The sequence below is a fragment of the Euprymna scolopes genome, chromosome 2 (genome assembly GCF_053919585.1).
Source record: "Euprymna scolopes isolate OS-2025 chromosome 2, ASM5391958v1, whole genome shotgun sequence".
Taxonomy (NCBI): Eukaryota; Metazoa; Mollusca; class Cephalopoda; order Sepiida; family Sepiolidae; genus Euprymna; species Euprymna scolopes.
Window position 1 is genome coordinate 179,876,134 of NC_136483.1, and position 18,848 is coordinate 179,894,981.

An 18,848-nucleotide genomic window follows, 5' to 3' on the forward strand; every position below is an offset into this window, starting at 1 on the left:
GGCGTAAGATGCTTTAACTGACGTCCGCACGAATAACTGAAATTTCGATTAAGGACCACCGAACTTGCGTGGATGGGTAAAAAAAAAAAAAAAAATGTACGCGCAGCTGAAACGATGTTTATACATCCACGCGCGCGCAACTGGGTTTTACCGTTGAGGCAGCGCGCCATTATTTTGTTTTGGAGTAGATTCGACGCGCGTGCGTCGGGGTTACGACACCAGAAATGAATGAGGGGAGCAAGAGTTGTGAGGCTGTCCATTTATTTATTTATTTTTTTAGTTCACACATTCCACGAGCGATATTTTTGACAACAGGGAAATAGTGTTGGATTCATCAGTGAAGAAAAAAAAATCCTTGTTAAATCAGTTAACGCGTTTCCCAAGCTTCATGTAAATCTAGTATCGAATGCTGGTACACATTGAATTCTAAATAAAACGTACGGTATATTTTCTTAATATAATTTCTTGTAAAAAATATTTTATAAATGGTTTTAAAAATTACAAGCAGTTAATAATAGGGAGTTATTATCTAATAATATATATACAATGTGATTGTATTATTTCCTCCATGTAAAGCCTCTGAATATCTTGTTTATCAAAAACTATGCAATGACAAGCAGGGTGTAATTATAGTATATTTATTCATACAAACATTATTGGCTACATATGTGCATACATGTTTCTGCTGCAACTCATTTAGAGAAGCAGCATCTCCAAGGCAGAATTTTATATATATATATGTGTGTGTGTGTGTGTGTGTGTGTGTGTGTGTGTGTGTGTGTGTGTGTGTACGGTACAATCACGTTGACACACCGGTTCTCGCCAGATCACCGAAGTTTAGCAACGTTGAGCCTGGCCAGTACCAGATGGGTGACCATTTGGGAAGGCTAGGCGCTGTATTAGGTGTGTCAGAAATTTCGTGAAAAATAGTGAATAATTCCACCCCGTATTTCTAACTCCTCGAAAAATGTAATTCAAGCCCTAATTTTCTTTTTCAATTAAAGAAGCAAGGACCAAGGTTTCATTAAAAAAACAAAACAAAAAAACAATGTGTTTTTTTTGTTTTTTTAAGGTTTTAAACTTCGGACTTTACAGGTAAATTTCTAAAAACACTACTTTTTTTTGTTTTAAATTTGAATATATTTATTGACCTTTTCTCTTCAATTTGTGATATATAACACTTTGGTGAGTAAATTAATTATTTACTTTTTAATAGACATTTCAAAATGGGAGGCGTGAATTATTCGACCCTCTGTCTTTCCAAGCTTATAACTACTCGAAAAATGTAATTCAAGCCCTAATTTTTTTTTTTTTTTTTTTTTTTTTTTTTTTACTTAAAAGAGCAAGGTTTCATTAAAAAAAAAAAAAGAAAAAACAAACGTGGTTTAAAAAAAGTTTTAAACTTCGAACTTTACAGGTAAATTTCTAAGAAACACTACTTTTTTTGTTTTAAATTTGAATATATTATTTGACCTTTTCTCTTCAATTTGTGATATATAAAACTTTGGTGGGTAAATTATTTACTTTTTAATAGACACTTGAAAATGGGGGGGGGCGTGAATTTTAAAAAAAACAAAACGTTTTTCTAAAATATTATATTCGGTTTATTGGAAAGAGCATAAAATTTCACATTGACCCTGAAAATATTGTTAAAATAGAATCAATAGAAAAATTGATAGATTTTTAAAGTTTAAAACTTGAAAAATATTGAGTTCGTAAAATTCATTACTGTTTTTTTTTTAAATAAAAAAACATATTTCTATTTCTTTTCAAACAACTTTAATAGTTTATTTTGAAAGTATACTCCATAAAGAAAATAAACAACCCATTTTTAAAAGAGAAATTACGAGTTTTTTTTTATTTTGTTCGCAGTTGGGTGTTAAGGGTGTTAGGGGTGTCAAAAATTCCTACAAAAATTCTTATACACCTAGCGCTGGGAAGGTTGGACGTGGGGCCAGCACCCTCACCCTGTAAAAAGAACTCCTCGCTAAAAAACATCTACAAAGTTGTAGATGGCTTATACCCCTCCAGGATCTCAAGGACTATGGATGGATTATATATATATATATATATATATATATATATATATATATATATATATATATATATATACATACGCATGCGCACACTAGCAGGCCGCTCGGCGGTCTCTGGTTGTAAAATACGCATAAATGTCTTAATTTATGCAGATAGTGCCAATTTATTGATTATTATCCGATATATAATGATTTTTAAGGTTATAAAAAAAAAAAAAATGACTTGAGTACCATCCGCTAGAATTGAAACCAGAACGTTTAGCGCCCCAGTCCTAGTCGGTAGTTATCTCTCCAGTATCATTACCGTGTGAACTACCGACGTGGATACAAAGAGTTAAAAAACTTAAGACACTTTTAGTTATGAATGTTCAAAATTAAACATACTTAAAAAAAAAAAAAAAAAAAAAAAAAAAAAAAAAAAAAAAACAGCAGGAGTGATGTTTTATTCGACATACTTTGCCAAACTAAACTATTTTGATCCAAATATCCTATATATCAAGTTTCAACTATTCAGAGCGGAGTTTGGTAGAAACTTCTCGCACACACACCGACAAAGTCATATATATATATATATATATATATATATATATATATATATATATATATATATATGGGGGTATTATATGTACATTTACGTGCGTGGTCACATATCTTTAGTAAAATGATCCATAAGAAAATATACATGTTATTTGGCCTCAGCCTTTGCGTATTTTCTTAGTCCTCGTTTGTTTGTTTTTTCTCCGAATATAAAACAAACTCCAATGTTTAAACCTATAACGCGCCTCAGACAACAATAGTGTGTCGTAATGTATTCCACTAGCAGTGCGACCAGACTTGATTCAAGAATATATACATACGTATGAGAAAGAGGAGGGGGACGAACGCACAACATGTTACATCCAATCAACAGGTGCACATTATTAGGACACTTGGTGGACGTTCGACTAACTTAGCACAAACGCGCACGCACTGGTCTGAACGAGGAGACAACTACCCAACAATTTTCAGATCATTTGCGATGCAGAAGAAAAAAAAATGTTAGCGTTTTTATATGCGTATAAAAACAAAGATTGACAATTTTTATAGATTTGAGCTTGAATCGTTTTGTTTCCGAAGTTTAAGCAAATTGAAGTATTATGATAAATTAAGTTCTTCGCCAAACGGAGATCCTATTACAAAAATAAAAAAAATAAAAAATTTAAAAAAATCATTGAAATTGTCTTCATTTACAAATGTGATCTGTGCACAGACGAAAACACATGGCATTAAAAATAAATTAGACTATTAATAAAGTTTTTTTTTTTTTTTTTTAAGTATTAAAAAAAAATAACGCAGAAAAACTACGTCAAAACAAATACCAAGTTTTGGATACAAAATACGGAGGAGAAGAACAAAAATATTTTACACTTTAGGTAAGTTTTAATTTCGGTGTCAAATATATTTTTTTTAAATCTCAATATTTGTATGTACTTAACTAACTTTCAGCCACTTTATTGAAATCGTTCGATTAGTGTTTACTCTCATTTTAAAGTTAAAAAAAAAAAATCCGATTATAGCAATTTTAAAATGAATTTTTCTACAAAGTTATATCATGTCTCCCGTTAATTAAAACAGTAAAAACAAACCAAAAAAACAATCATTTTTTTTAAATTTAAAATGACATTCTTAAAATAAATAAAGCAGATATTTAGATAGCAATTAATTCCATGGCATGACAAAATATTTGATGTCTTAAAAATGATTTAAAATTTTGAATAAAAAGAAGAGATGGATTAATCGGACTACTGTTTTCACCTAGTACGTTACTTTCACAACATTTCAGCCGATGTAACCTCCGATCTTCTTCAGGTGTATTTATCGAACTCTACAATCTGCACGGAATTCCGAACGGAACCCTTTATTTAACCCACGGGGGGTAGCACGCTCTCGTTCCGTAAGAGCTGTAGATGTTATAAGTAATTCGCAATCATATTCTGAAGATTGAACCATCAATCATCAGTATTACTTACAACTGAATTCTACCAAGTGTTTTATCCACTCCACCATGGGTCCTTGCGGGCAACTCTAGAGTTAATTTTGAGAGCCTTAAACCTATTTTTGTTTTTAGACGTACAATTTTACAAGTTAATTTTTGCGGAGTCATTTTTTTTCTTCTTAATAATATGGACTGACGTTTCTAAAGAATTACTTTAACTTCTATTCTTATCTCGTGAATAACGGAAAGTATCACGTACAATTCAGTACTAAGTGACACTGTTCTCACGATTGGAGGTTCAATCCTCAATGCAGGCGATAGTAAGAGCAGATTTGCGAATTAAGACTTCTATCCAGGCGTGGCGGACGGAACGAGAGCATGCTAACTTTGTTGATTAAATAAAGGATTATGTTCGAAATTCCCGAGTCCGATAAACAAAATCCCGATTTCGATAAGATACACCTAATTCTTCGAATGTTAGATGGGCTGAAAGATGAGAACAGTAGTCCGAATAATCACAATTCTCAATCCTCATCGCAAAAATTCAGAAACCATTTCCAAAGGAATATTATGAAAAGTTAATTATACAAATTGAAAAAACAAAAAACAAAAAAAAAAAAAAACCGGCAAATTTAAACGGACCTCAGTGCTATTATTTTTGGTAAAGGTGCAGTATTTTTCCATCTTCAAGAAATCCTTTCAGATTACCATTATTACAGCTCGGGGGGCGCTGATAACAAAAATAACGTGTAAAAATTCCAGAGAAACGAATATAGCATTTAAATTTTCCGCAAATAAGTAGTTTTCTGGGTATGCGATATTCGTTTTCAGCACACCCAAAAACCCATTGACCCCCCCCCCCCCTCAAAAAAAGGTTGCCATAAAGTGGGTGCTCATTTTACGTTAAATTAATATAGAAAAGTAATCCAACACTTTTTGAAACTATAATTTCTTCATATTTTCGTTTTCACCCCCCCCCCCGAAAACCTTAAATAGAGGTAATTTGAAAGGATTTTTTGAGCGTGGAAAGGTACTGCAACTTTATTTTTAATTTTAATATGGGGGGGGGGGTAAAATTTTACTGAAACTTGTCAGGTAAATAGAAATTAAAACGTTTTGATCGCGCTCGTCATTTTAAAATGCAATAAAGTAGACCACAGCATCGGCAATTGCTGCAGGTTTATTATTTATGTACGACAGCTTTATGCACGATAACTGCTTCCGCTGTTTTGTTTTTTTTAATTTTCCTCAAGTCTTAATAAAATCATCTGGGTTTTTTTTTTTTTGGCGAATTGGCATGTTTCTTCCGTTAAAAATCTTTGTAGGTTTTAACGAAAAAAAAAAAAAAAAAAACTGCCAGTCCATTTAAGTTAAAATCGACTTTATTTTAGGCAGATTTGTTATCATTTTAAAATAATTGAATTTTTTTTTTTTCGGATTTAAAAAACCGAGTTTATTTTTTAGCAAATATCTTGGTTTTGTCAAACAATTTTTTTTTAGTTAAAAAAAAAAAAAAAATCTTTCCCACAAGTCTGAAAAAAAAAAAAATGTAACAAGAAAATGTTTTGTTTTTTTTCAAAGATTTTTAACGAAAAAAATCATTCCAAATTGTCTAAATGTAGATTGCCTTTTATTCATTTCTTTATGTTTAAAAATATTACTTTATTTTTGGCAAATATCTTGTGAGAATTTTGGAATTAGCGGTTGCCCGTCGTCAGAGGTTGTTCAAATGACGTGATTGGAGAAACAGTAGAAACGGTTGTCGTACCTAGCCATACATTTGTCGTGCCTGAATCTGTCGCATATAAATAGTACAATCCGTAACTGCTGTTGTTGAAACAGTTGTTTCAATTTAAGTGCCTATTTACTCGTCTCCTCACTAGGGCAAAGTTAGACAAAAGGTCGCTTTTTATGGGGGATATCCAGCTCTTAAAAAGGAGCACATTCCATATAGTAGTGAGATTTTTTAAAAATTGCCTCAGTCAAAAACACTAATCCTTCCTTTCCTATAAAGAACAGATTCATCTTTATATGTTTTTACTGAAAATTAATGAAACACGTGAAGCAGGCATGGTCCCCCGTAAATGCACAGTTAACGAGACATAAAAAAAAAAAATTCAGCATTTGCTCCCCCCCCCCCCATTTAGCTCTAGAAGTCCCCAGGGACGCCAAATCCTGGTGAAAATAAACGAGGCAGTTTTAGGCCGTAACATATGTAAATTTGAGTTCTGTATCATGCAAAAAAAAGAAATAATCAAGTTCATCATTTGCCCTCCCCCATTTAGCCTCAAAAGTTCCCAAGGCCTTAACATATTTAACTTTGAGTTCAGCACCGTACAAAACTGCTAAGTAGACATACACAAGAAATTTTTGACAAATATGGTAAAATAGTCCCAAAAATGGAGTGGTTTTTATTAGCCCTAAAAAGAACCCCTGTGGCACACCCAGGAGTTATCGCAAAGTATAGACAAACAAAAGTATATAGAAATCAGTTAGTTGCAATTTTCAGAAAGTTTTATAAAAATTCAAGCATTTTTTTTTCTTTTAATAAGCACAAAAGTGTCAATTTTAGCCATTTTGACCCGAAAGGCACCCCCTAGGAAGGCAATTGGAGTTTTCCTGGAAAATTCGTTATTTTTATTTTTTTTTTTTTTACTCATATGTTTAATATTTGTGAAAAAACTTTTTTAAAATTCCAAGGCGTAGTTATTGAGAAAAGTACGAACGGACGAGGGTGAATTTACAGGTCCACCCTCCAAAATACATTTAAAACAAATTATGCACAAAGCCTCAAAAGTATTTAAACGGAATGTGTTCTGACGAACTTGTAGCTTTTGTACCCACTTAATGTAAATAAGTCTACTCAACAAGCAGCAAAATCCCACCTTTCCAATGCAGAGCTCCCTAGAGACTGGAAAACCTGCTTTCACAATTTCTTTTTCTGAAGTGCAAGACTTTGGAATCCACTTCCGATTTTCATGCTTCCCTTGTACTAACATGAAGAATTTTAAATGTAATGTAAACCGATATCTCGCTTCTCAACCCCCCCTTATAATGCCGATATAGACATGGTCCAAAATAGTCTTCTCTTACGTCCAAGTGGCAATATGTCTGGTTTAATGTGAAGAAGAGAAAAAAGTCCGGGGGAATTAGATGTTGTTGGTCATCTTTAGTCCAAAGTGATGAAATTATCTTACTTTTAGCGAGAATCATCTCAGTCACCATAATACCACATTTACTCTCGGAAAGATTCATTTTTTAAGAAAACCAAAATTTATATTTTGATTCATGAATATATTTCGATATAAAAATGTCATTGGTATAAAAACAGGAAGTAGAAGAAAAAGCAAAAATTACGCCTTGATCGTTGCAAACAATTTAATTTTTATTCATTTATTTTACTCTTTTTCACCTAAAACAAGGCATCTTTCCACTTGAAACGTAAGGGGGTATTATTTGGGATCGTGCTTAACAGAGGACATAAGTAATTAAGCGATTTTATTAATTGATTGATTTCCAAAAGGTGCGCATTCAATTCCATGTCGCAGCTATATATATATATATATATATATTAGTACCCCGGGATACAGCATTAAAAATTAGTAACAAAATGCAGCACAGTATATAATACACATGCATATAATCAAATAACATAAATAACACCGTAAGGCTGGGAAAAACCGTAACCAGGGGCCGGAAAAACATCGTATTCCATATCATAACCTGAAAATAAACGTATCTTAGGGTCACCGTATCCCGGGGTTCAACTGTATGTACTTATTTTATAATTAAACAATACTTACTCTTTATACCTACAGACACTAGTGTTTCATACTTACACAATCATCAGTGTAGGGGAGGACAATTCCTGCCGATCACGAGATTCGAACCCAGCCACGAAGCCACCTTTTGCTAAGTCGTTACCTCAAGGCCACCAAACAATAGTCACGACAATGAAGAGAATTAAGAACAATTAAACGCCGAATTCGAGCGAGATATATCCATACTCCGATTTTTTTTTTTTTTTTTTTTTGTATTGATATTCATATTAAAACCCCTTTTTTCTATTTATTTAAAAAGAAAATACAACTTTGTTATATATGAGGCGTGAAATTGCATTCACTAGCAAAAGATCTAGCTAATTTGCATATTCTTTTAAACATTCATTTTAATTGTTCCCCTCCGACAAAAGGAGAGTGGACCTGTAAATTCACCCTTGTCCGTTTGTTCGTCCGCACTTTTCTCTATAACTACGCCTTGGAATTTTTTAAAATTTTGCACAAACGTTAAACATGATATGAAAAAAAAAAAAAAAAAAAAAAAAAAAAAAAACGATTTTCGTGGAATACTCCGGTTGTCCCCCCCCCCTACGGGTGCTTTTCGGGTTAAAATGGCTTACATTGAAACTTTTGTACTTGTTAAAAAAAAAAAAAAAAAATTGATTTCTTGGATTTTTATAAAACTTTCTGAAAAGTTGTAACTTACTGATTTCTATATTTTTGTTTGTCTATACTTTGCGATAACTCTTGGGTGTACCTCAAGGGCTCTCTTTTAGGGCTAATAAAACACCATTTTTACCATATTTGTCCAACATTTTCTGTGTATGTATTCAGCAGTTTTGCATGATACTGAACTCAAATTTAAATATGTAAGGTCCTTGGGGACTTGTGGGGCTAAATGGGGGGGGGTGATGGACTTTTTTTTTGCATGGTGCAGAACTCACATTTACATATGTTAAGGCGTAAAACTGCACCGTTTGTTCATTTTCGCCAGGATTTGACGTTCCCTGGGGAAGTTGGAGCTAAATGATGGGGAGGGGGGTAAATGCTGAACTTATTGACTATTTTTTTATGCCTCGTTCACTGAACTTACGTGGGACCATGCATGCTTCAGTTATATTTATTTAAAATAATCTAAATGTTTTAAGTTCAATTATTGGTTGCATTTGGAAAAAAATGACCCGAAAATAACCACAATAAGAAAAATAATTCTTATCCACAATTCTTATATTACAAAAAATAAAATTAGTATGCTGCTGTAGGTACCAGCGATTGAACGAAACCGTCACATTCCATATATCACGTAAACTGATCAAGTTTTACATTAAACTGAAGATAAACAAATTTAATAAGTGTCTTCACAGATTGAATAAACTAAGGGAAATAATTTTAACTTGCGAAATGCCTACGAGTCCTCTTTAATAAAAATACAATTACTTTATCAAATTAAGTGATTTTTCGAATATGATCTGTTCGTTTCTTACGGGTACATAAATATTTTTCTAGGTTTTTTTTTTTTTTTTCTGTGGGGAATTCTGAGCAAACAAAATAACAATACATTAAAAAAATTTAAAGTGTTTCATTTTTAATCCAAAAGAGTAAAGAAAAAAAAAATTTAATCAAAACATGTCGTTTGTTCTCAAAAATGCTAGATTGGAATTATTAGGGCCACTATGTTTATCTTGGTTATCTTCACAACGTTTCGGCCGATATAAACTCAGACCTTCTTCAAACGCATCCTATTTTGAAACTTGGATACCTAATAGTCGAACTTGAGAAGTTTTATGTCGAACGAGCAGGGAGACTCGACGTTGCCCAAGATTAAATGAGGATCAACGAATGTTTCATATTTTCATACTTTTATTATCGAAATCGGCAAAATCACCCATTCTCAATCAAATCAATTGATTGCCTGCTTTAGTCGGGGACCTACGGCGGTGCACCGGGAGAAAGCTTCACATACATCTCCATAGTGACAGTCCATAATACATTGTAGTCTACTTTGCACTTGGTACTCATGCAGAAAGTGACCTGTGCTGAAATAAGGTTATTTAAAAAGCCATTTTTAACATGGGGAGGAGTTTTTGTGCCTCTTCTGTAGTTTAAGTTTACAACTGAATAATAAAAAAAAAGAAACTTAATTAAACGTGGAAATACGATTTAAAAAAGTAGCGCGGATCACTCTCTGCATTAGCACCTTGCACTTTATAGAATCCACTGTTGATTTTATAAAATTATTTTTCTATAATGGCTTAAATTTTAAGTTTAGAATCCAAAAGTCAAGTATTATGGTTCAATTGTGCTCTAAAAAAAATTGATTCATTTTGAACTCACCTCTGCCTTATCAAAGAATCTACTGTTGATTATATACACCGGGTCCTACTGCTTGTGCGGTGATCAAATTTCTCAAATGCTCTCGTGATGTTAGGTTATATAAGAGTTAATTTTCGTCAAAACCATACTGTTCCTTCTTTAATTGGACGATTTATATTATCGATAGTTATCAGAGGCATTTCGATAATAAATCTATCTAAAAACACCCCCAGACATAAAGTACATTTGTGTGAAATTTCATAAAATCGGCCCAACAGTTTCAGAGTCCATAGGGAACGAACTCACAAAGTGCCTTTTGTTATTTTTTTTATTCATACATTAGTGAAATAGTAAGTGGGCTGTGTCTACATTTTGTTTGGGGAGGGAGTGATATTTTCCACGGGAGAGCTATGAATTTAATAGCTATTGTTTTTAAATTTTCGAAACAGCTTTATGGTAAATAGCTGATGACTCCGTTTTCTACTGAAAAAATTAAGCTAAGGTTGGTTATCTTTATTGTTATCAGTTGAATTCGTTTTTAGAGTGGACTTGGGAGTAATGGTAATTAAAGGGTGGCCCCGCACTCCCAAAAGCCCGCAAGCTGGAGCCTCACCACTGGATATAATTTAAGGTCATATCCAGGACCACGTAAAAACATGGAAGAAAACCCGACCTGATAAGCAAATGTGACTGTCAGTGAGGAATATGATGATGCTGATTATTCGGATGATCGCAACACATGGATTATGCTAACACCAACATCACATAAGCAATGTAAGAGCAGTAAAACTGCATTCAACTTTATTACTATGTTTACAAGCAATAACATTTCATTGTCATCGTTCTGACAATCATTTTATCACAACTTTTATCATAGATGAAATTAACACCACATGTTAAAATTAACCCCAAACGAATCTTTTAGTTCTTAGTTAACGAAGTCGCGAAACTTAAACCAGTTTTCTGAATTATATATTGTATTTCTTTTTAGAATCTTTTGAGATGAGCCTTCATAATTTGAGTATTTATTTTTGTGGACTGTTATCCTCCTCTTCAGCAACATCTATGAAGATAAGGATAACGGCCGCAAAAAATAAATACCCGCTTTCTGATTTTTTTTTTTTTTTTTTGGCTCTTATGATTCTGGAGGCCTTCATATTTGTCACGTCATACACAAGTTAGTGAGTAAAATAAATTTTTTTTTTAAAAACTGCCGGGTGAAAACATTTCAAATGTTTAAGAAACCCGAACACAAATAGCAGTTCCAACACCTCTGCGCAGTTTTAAATGAATTGTGAAAGGATTATTTAATTTATAGAAATAAAGAGACGGTTAATTTATTTATTGCGGACTATTATCCTCATCTTTCTTAGTAGTTGTTTCACAACGTTTCGGGCAACTCTTCCTCTGGCCTTCGTCAGTTGGTAACCGCGACAGGATAGGAACTCCGAATCTCTTAAAGGCATTCTCAGCAATTACTGCCATCCATAGTCGTTGTCTCACCACGTTTTGGGCCGAGTAAACCTCCGGCCGGCTTTTGGCCGAGTAAACCTCCGGCCGGCTTTTGGCCGAGTAAACCTCCGGCCGGCTTTTGGCCAAGTAAACCTCCGGCCGGCTTTTGGCCAAGTAAACCTCCGGCCGGCTTTTGGCCAAGTAAACCTCCGGCCGGCTTTGGGTAGGATTCAAACCGCTATCTTCAGGCAATTCTCACCTGGAACCGTAGAGATTCAACGCCTGTCCAAGGCCAGAGGAATAGATGGCCGAAATGTCGTGAAGCAACAACTAAGAAAGATGAGGATAATAGTTCGCAATAAATAAAATAAACAACTTTGTATTATTATTCATCAGACTACTGTTCTCATCTTGAGTGTGATTTTCACAAGGTTTCGGTCGATATAACCTCCGACCTTCAGGTGTATCTTGTCGAACTCGGGAATTTTTCTGTCGAAAGGACCCATGGCGCAGTGGTTAGAGTACTGGGAAAAATCAATTTTAAAAGTGATATTCTGCTGAAGGTTCAATCCTCAGTGTGGGTGATCGATGTACATTTGCGAATTACTTGGGGCCTCTATCCAGTCATGGCTGACGGAACAAGAGCATGCTACCCCCGTTAATTAAAAAATTGTTCCGCTCGAAATTCCGTCCAAATTCCCGAGTTCGACAAGATACACCTGAAAAAGGTCGGAGGTTATATCGACCGAAACGTTGTCAAAATCACTCTCAAGATGAGAACAGTAGTCCGATGAATAATATAAATAACCAATCCTCATCTCAAAAATTCAGAAACGTCAATGAATTCCAATGAAACAATATATAAATAGACGGTGTAAGTTTCAATACTTTCTTTTAATGTTCTATCTTGGGACGTTTTTATATTTTATTTCTATTTCACCGACTTAGACGTTACTGCATATGAATAAGAATGAAAACACTAATCTTTTCCCTTTTTCTTTGACCGAGGGTGCGCACTCGTTTTAAAATAAAAGTGAATGCAAATACATTTTTAAAGCTTATTAATTGGTTTCCTGGTTATTTATCATATCATGGTTAGCTTTGGCACTACTTTAGCAACCTAGGACTAACATGAACCAGCAGGACATTTTTTTTTTTTTTTTTGTCGCAAAACGGTATGATTACCTCCAAAATAGCAAGCGGGTTACTGCCGCTCGCCTGGGGCGCGCATACCGGAGAATGTCAACGGATCCATTCTCAACTACTTATTTTTATCCGACCATCTTGCTAGAGTGGGTATCAACTAGTTAAGTCGATGAGATGACGGAATCGTATTTTGCAGCAATTCACTGTAAAATGAGTAAAGTCTAATTCTTTCTACGTTCGTGCCCATCAAGGTCCGAAATGTCACTCGATGATAAAGGTTTACGAGTTCGTCAGTTGAACGATGGGTCATTGGGACAACACCCTGAATCTTTTAGACAATGGGCAAAATTTTAGTAAGAGGACGGCTTAAGAATTTGTTATCATTGGATTTGAAAACTTATACTGTAGTCAGCCGAGAAGCAGCTCCGCGGTATTGCGCTCCACAGATGGTTAGTTTTTAAAGAGTTTCGTCGAGTTCCAGATACACAGTGAGAAATAAAAATTATTTACAGTGATTGTACCTATTTACAATGCCTCCCCACGGGACAGAGTTAGACACAGGGTCGTTTTTTAACGTGGAGAAAAGGTACAAAAATAAAAATTGTCTCAGTCGGGAAGGATTTCTCCTCAAAGAGAACGAGAAATGGAAGTGCAGCATCTGAACAGATACTACACTTTGATCTTGGCCAAAACGAGTTTTTGCTGTGAACGTGTTATATAGAGAGAGTGGGTCTTCCTTTTCATTAGAAACATACCCAAGAAATGTAAGCAAGCGTATATTACGAGACTACCATATATTTTATCTTTAAGTTTTTTATATTTTTTTTTTTACAGTGATCACCACTTATCAAGGCCTGGAAGCCACTCAGGGATAAGGGTTATTGCAAGTACATTACGTTAGTGTGGAGATTTGATGAAGTGTTTACTTAAGGGGGCGGTTCATTAGGAATTTGTTAACATTGGACTTGAACACATCCAAGTTGTAGTCCGGTGGGAAGCAGGCAGACGGAACAGAGTTCTACAGGCGTGCAGTTCTAGTTTTTTTATATTTCACAAACTGTTTCCAGAGAAAGGTTGGGTCATATTTTTATTATTATTATTATTATTATTATTATTATTATTATTATTTTACATTGTTTTGAGTGGATGGTATGTAGATTAACAATCCTCTCATAGCATTCATCATCGTTCAACTGTCAATATAGCCACCTCATGAGACCTTAGAGTGAGTTATTTTTCATGATAGATGATGCATTATCAGTATATTAAGAGTTACCTATGAAATCAGTCTACCCACGTCCTGGGAGATTTTTTAAGCTGGTGGCGAATGCAGGCGCTCATATTCAATTCGAAGCAAAAACCCCACGCTCTACACTTCTATTTATTTCCCCAGAAAGAAACTTCCGAGTATTTAATAGGAAGTTACTTTCCACTAGATACCTCATAAGTGCGCCACGGAATTCCACTACATGTAACACGACGCAACTTAAATATAACTTTTGTACCGTTCAAAAGAAACCTAAAATAAACTGGTAATAGTTTTTTTCGGCGAACAAAAATAAAAACGCGAAACTAAAATTGTGTTTACATTATTGACACCTGAAAGCAACGTTCTTATGCAGTGGCTATTTTTAAGGTGCAAGCATACAAGTGTTTAATACATCGTTACTTATGTAGAGAAGCTACCGTGATATTTTTTAGTAGTATTTTCAAGTTAAACGCAGGTTTTACAATATTTTTTTTTTATTGAATTGTTAGGTGTAAGTACAGAATAGTTAAACACTCGACTAGCTACAACCGCTATCAACAATTTCCCCCACGATCTGTGCTCAATTCTAAACGCAGATTCCATGAACAAAGCTGCTTTCCCTGAACTGTCCGCCTGTGGAACACTGTTTCGCTGTCTTGCTTCCTGGTTGAATACAACATAGAAGCCTTCAAATCCAATGTAAACAAATTCTTGTGCCGTCCCCATAAATATTCAAATTCTACACGATTTACACCATTAACGATTACTTCATTACCACCTTATATTAACCCTTATCCTCGAGTTCCCTTCGCGCCTTTGTAAGTGTTGAGATCAAGTAAAAATAAAGGTACAAAACACCTTCCCCATGTTAAGAACGGGTTTCTAAATAACACTATTATTTCAGCACGGTAACTTCTCTGCATAACTACTACAAATCTAACAAATGGTGTTTATTCCGAAAGCCGTTCTTAACATGGGGAGGTTGGAGGGGTGTTTATAATATGCTGGGTTAGGTCGTAAAAAAAATACCAACTGCAGAATATCGGTTAAAATTATAGGGGGATTATTCTCTTCAAGTTCGCCCAAAAATAAACTAATGGCGAGATTTTCACGAAACTTTCGGTACTTATTCACCGGTGATTTGCGAAGCTGATGGCGAATTTTGGTGACCATATTACATTTTAAATACCCCTCCATGCTAAACATTGTTTTAGTTATTTCTTGTAAGAAATCTCGGTAAGAAACTCAGAGTCCTAATAGGGATTTACTTTGCATCAACTTTTTTTTAAATTACACTTTTTACTTTTCTTTTAATTTTTTAATAAGACATTCTCAGGATATTTTACAGTATATAAAACAACGAAAAAAATGTCTAAAAACATAAATGTTACTAAAGACAAAATTGGTTTCTTTTCTACTTACCTAGATAAGCTTTCTGTTGAAGCACTTATTTAGTTTGAATGAAAATAGTGCTTAAGCTAGTTCGTCAAAACTTTATTATTCCTCTTCTTCATAAATGACCTCCCTGATTTTCTCCAAGATGAGCATATTTACTGATGGCACAAAGCTCTATAACATATGGGAGGAAAATGAATGAACACGTATCTAAGGCAATGGCTGAAAAGCTTAGAAACCTCAGAAAAAAGGGTCTTCTCCGCCTATCAACACACGGGATCATAAAAGGAAAAGAGAACGCATCTTTAAGTGATGCTAACACAAGTTAGAGCATAAAGCTGGATACTTCACCAGACCAAACCCCCCAAACAAAACCCGCATGAAAAATAAACTGTCACATAATTAAGTGGTTCATTGAGAAAAGGAAAATTCTTATTCTTTCCCACTTTTTTTTTACTTATGGAAGGTTTAAAAAATGTGGAAGAATATATATATATATATATATATATATATATATATATTTACACAAGTGTCAACATTTATCAAGGCCTGGAGGTCACTCAAGGATTAATAAGTATTAGGTAGTTGATGAGACAACTCCATTATGATCGTTAATGGTAGAGCTTGGGTAGGGTTTAGTTATTTAAGAGGACAGCTCAAGAATTTATTTACACTGGACTTGAAAACGGCTATGTTATAGTCAGCCAGGAAGCAGTCCTACGGTATTTTGCTTTACAGACGGACAGTTCTATGAAAGAAACTCTGCTCATGGAATTTTCGTTTAGTTTTTGTAGCAGAGAGTAAGGTAAATTGTTTACGGTTGTTGTAGTTAAAGGAGTATCTGTTCAAATACAAAACCTTTTTTATGAAACACAGCTTATCAATGGGAAAAAGCCACTCGAGGTTAAGTGTTAAAAAGTTTGCCAGGTTGACAGTTGACTGACTGGAACGATGGTTGAAGCTGGTCAGAATTCAACTGTTTAAGGGAACGGTTCAACAAAATTTGTTTACACTGGACCTGAAAACGATAGTCCCGCGGTATTGTGTTCCACAGACAACACGTTCTAGGAAAGAACCTCTGCTCATGGAATTCCGTTTAATTTTAAGTATAGGGTTATTTGTCCCGATTATCGTCAAAACATGTTAAGTGTGCAGATATTTTCTCATGCCCAAAAATACACTTGTGGACGATAATTTATAGATTTTAGTTTTACTGGTAGTTTGAAATCAATGTTTATTATTACTAGCGGAAGATTTTTGCTTTAAACAAAATCAAATTAAAAAGAAAATGAAATAAATCGTTCTTGGCATCAGAAACTAGGCGAACATTTTTCTGATTCTGATATCCGCAGAAGTTCCGATTTTCCTGATTCCAATTAATCGTCACACACACACACACATATATATATATATATATATATATATATATAAGGCTATATGCGTGTGTGTGTCCGTTCGTCCGTCCATCTGTTCCCATATATTCAAACTATCTCCTTCGAAACAAAGTCGCAGAGCGGTGCTAGGGGTCTCAAATGATTTGATTTTTTATGGACCGGCCTTTAGCCGGTTAAAATAGTTTTAAGTGGTCAAAAATGGATAAAAATGAAAAAAATCGTTATACATTTTGTACATTCATCTTTTTTCTTTTTTTAATTAGTTTATATGCGTGTCATGTTACTATAGTGCTAACGTCACCAGCTTTGAATGCTATAGTTTCGTTTTCGCTATCGATTCAAGTTGATGGAAGCCAAGCACTATTTTTTTTTTTTTTACTTTTGAAATATAATATACACGAAATCTGGACAAATCGAAATATACTTAAGCGTATTTTACGACCAGTCAAAGCCAGCCCACCCCCGCTAGTATATATTTTAGTAAAATGTTTTGTTTGTTTTTTTTTTTCAATTATATTTCACTCTGTGTATACCAATACATTTTGCTTGGAAGCTCAATATATGTTAAATATAACAGAGCATGTATAAAAGGATAATAGCATAGTTACCTTCCAAAATCTAAATATTTATTTTTCATGCAAAATATCACCTCCAGCATGTTAAAGTTTCGGTGTATTTTTTACAGATCAGTTTCGTTATGCATTGAATTTCTCATTCTTTTAAAGAGCACGAAAACAGAAGGTATTGACATAACCGTTTGTTTCTATATAACGAAACGGGTCTGTAAAAAATTGTACCGAAATTTTAGCATGCGGAAGGAACTGTTGTGTATATATATATATATAGTCTTCGAAGTTTTTAACCTTTAAAACTATACAAAAAAAATAAATATTTTTATCATTCGTTAGAAAACCATCCAGTCACTAAGTCATTTAATCACTGCAACTCACTCTAGAATTTACTATAGCACTAATAATTTATTTTTTAAGGGACCATCAGTTGCTTACTATGAAACATTGTTTCGGAAATATATATATATATATATATATATATATATATATGCCAACGTTTCGATTTTCCAATGTAAATAATAACGAATGGCCGACACAAAGGAGAATAATAAAAGAAAAATAGTACTTTTGGAAAAATATTTTATTTGCGAAATTTTATTGCCAAGTGAATTAAAACTTAAAATACTTTTTAGTTTTTGCTCCAGTTTAATGATTCAACAGAATCTGCTAAGAATTTACAACAACCGAAAGGTGTTGCTATAATTCTTTTTTTTTACAGGGAAGTCACCACTTATCAAGGCCCGGAAGCCACTCGGGGATAAGGGTTATTGCGTATACAGTAATCAATGGGATAATATCGTAGTAATTGAGATTTGATAAAGTGTCTTAAGGGGGCAGTTTATCAGGAATTTGTTTATGTTGGACTTGAAGACATCCAAGTTGTAGTCAGGTGGGAAACGGGCAAACGGAAGAGAGTTCCACATGCGTGCACGGCTTAGAAAGAAGCTTTGTTCATGGTATCTAAGTTTTGATTTAGGCACAGATAAAGAATGGGGAAAACTATTGACAGTGGTTTCAGCTAGACGAGTGTTTTTCGTGAAAGATTGGTGAGGGCACAGATTGGAGCTCAAACGAGCACTTGCAATGGAAATAACGATACAACAACGACAGGCTTGCAACGTCCCTTCTGTGGGAGAGAGGTTGCAGGGAAGAGAAAAGGGCATCCCCCACTAAGCCACAAAGTCTATTTTGTACTCTGTCAAGGCAGGATAGGCTGTTTTTAGCAGCTTCTGCCCAGATGTGGTAGCAGTACTCCATCCTTGGACGTACTTGGCTTTTATAGAGATAGAGAATTGCATCAGCAGTGAGATATCTACTGGAGTAGTAGAAGGATTCCACCATTTTCCCAGAGACCTTGGCAACAGATTTGATGTACATGTTCCATTTCAGATTTCAATTCCAGAAGCTTGTCAAAACATGAAGCCTCCCCAAGACAAGAGCCATCCATTTGAATTGATGCCAGATGGGGATCAGGGCGTTTATGATGTAAAGATAGAAGCTTGGTTTAGATGCATTAAAATTAACCAGCCACCTCTTC

General features: G+C 34.3%; 1 protein-coding gene across 2 annotated transcripts in view; it reads left to right on the plus strand.

Annotated features, from left to right (window-relative positions):
• The first annotated feature begins 2,685 nt into the window (after positions 1-2,685).
• Positions 2,686-18,848, plus strand: part of LOC145299214 (transmembrane protein 272-like) — a 67,910-nt gene continuing 51,747 nt past the window's right edge. Inside the window, exon 1 of one of the 2 annotated variants that reach the window (XM_080144383.1) lies at positions 2,686-3,448. The gene's annotated coding sequence lies outside the window, so the exon portion shown is untranslated. The remainder of the gene's footprint in view (positions 3,449-18,848) is intronic. The other variant, XM_080144384.1, reaches the window with a different exon arrangement.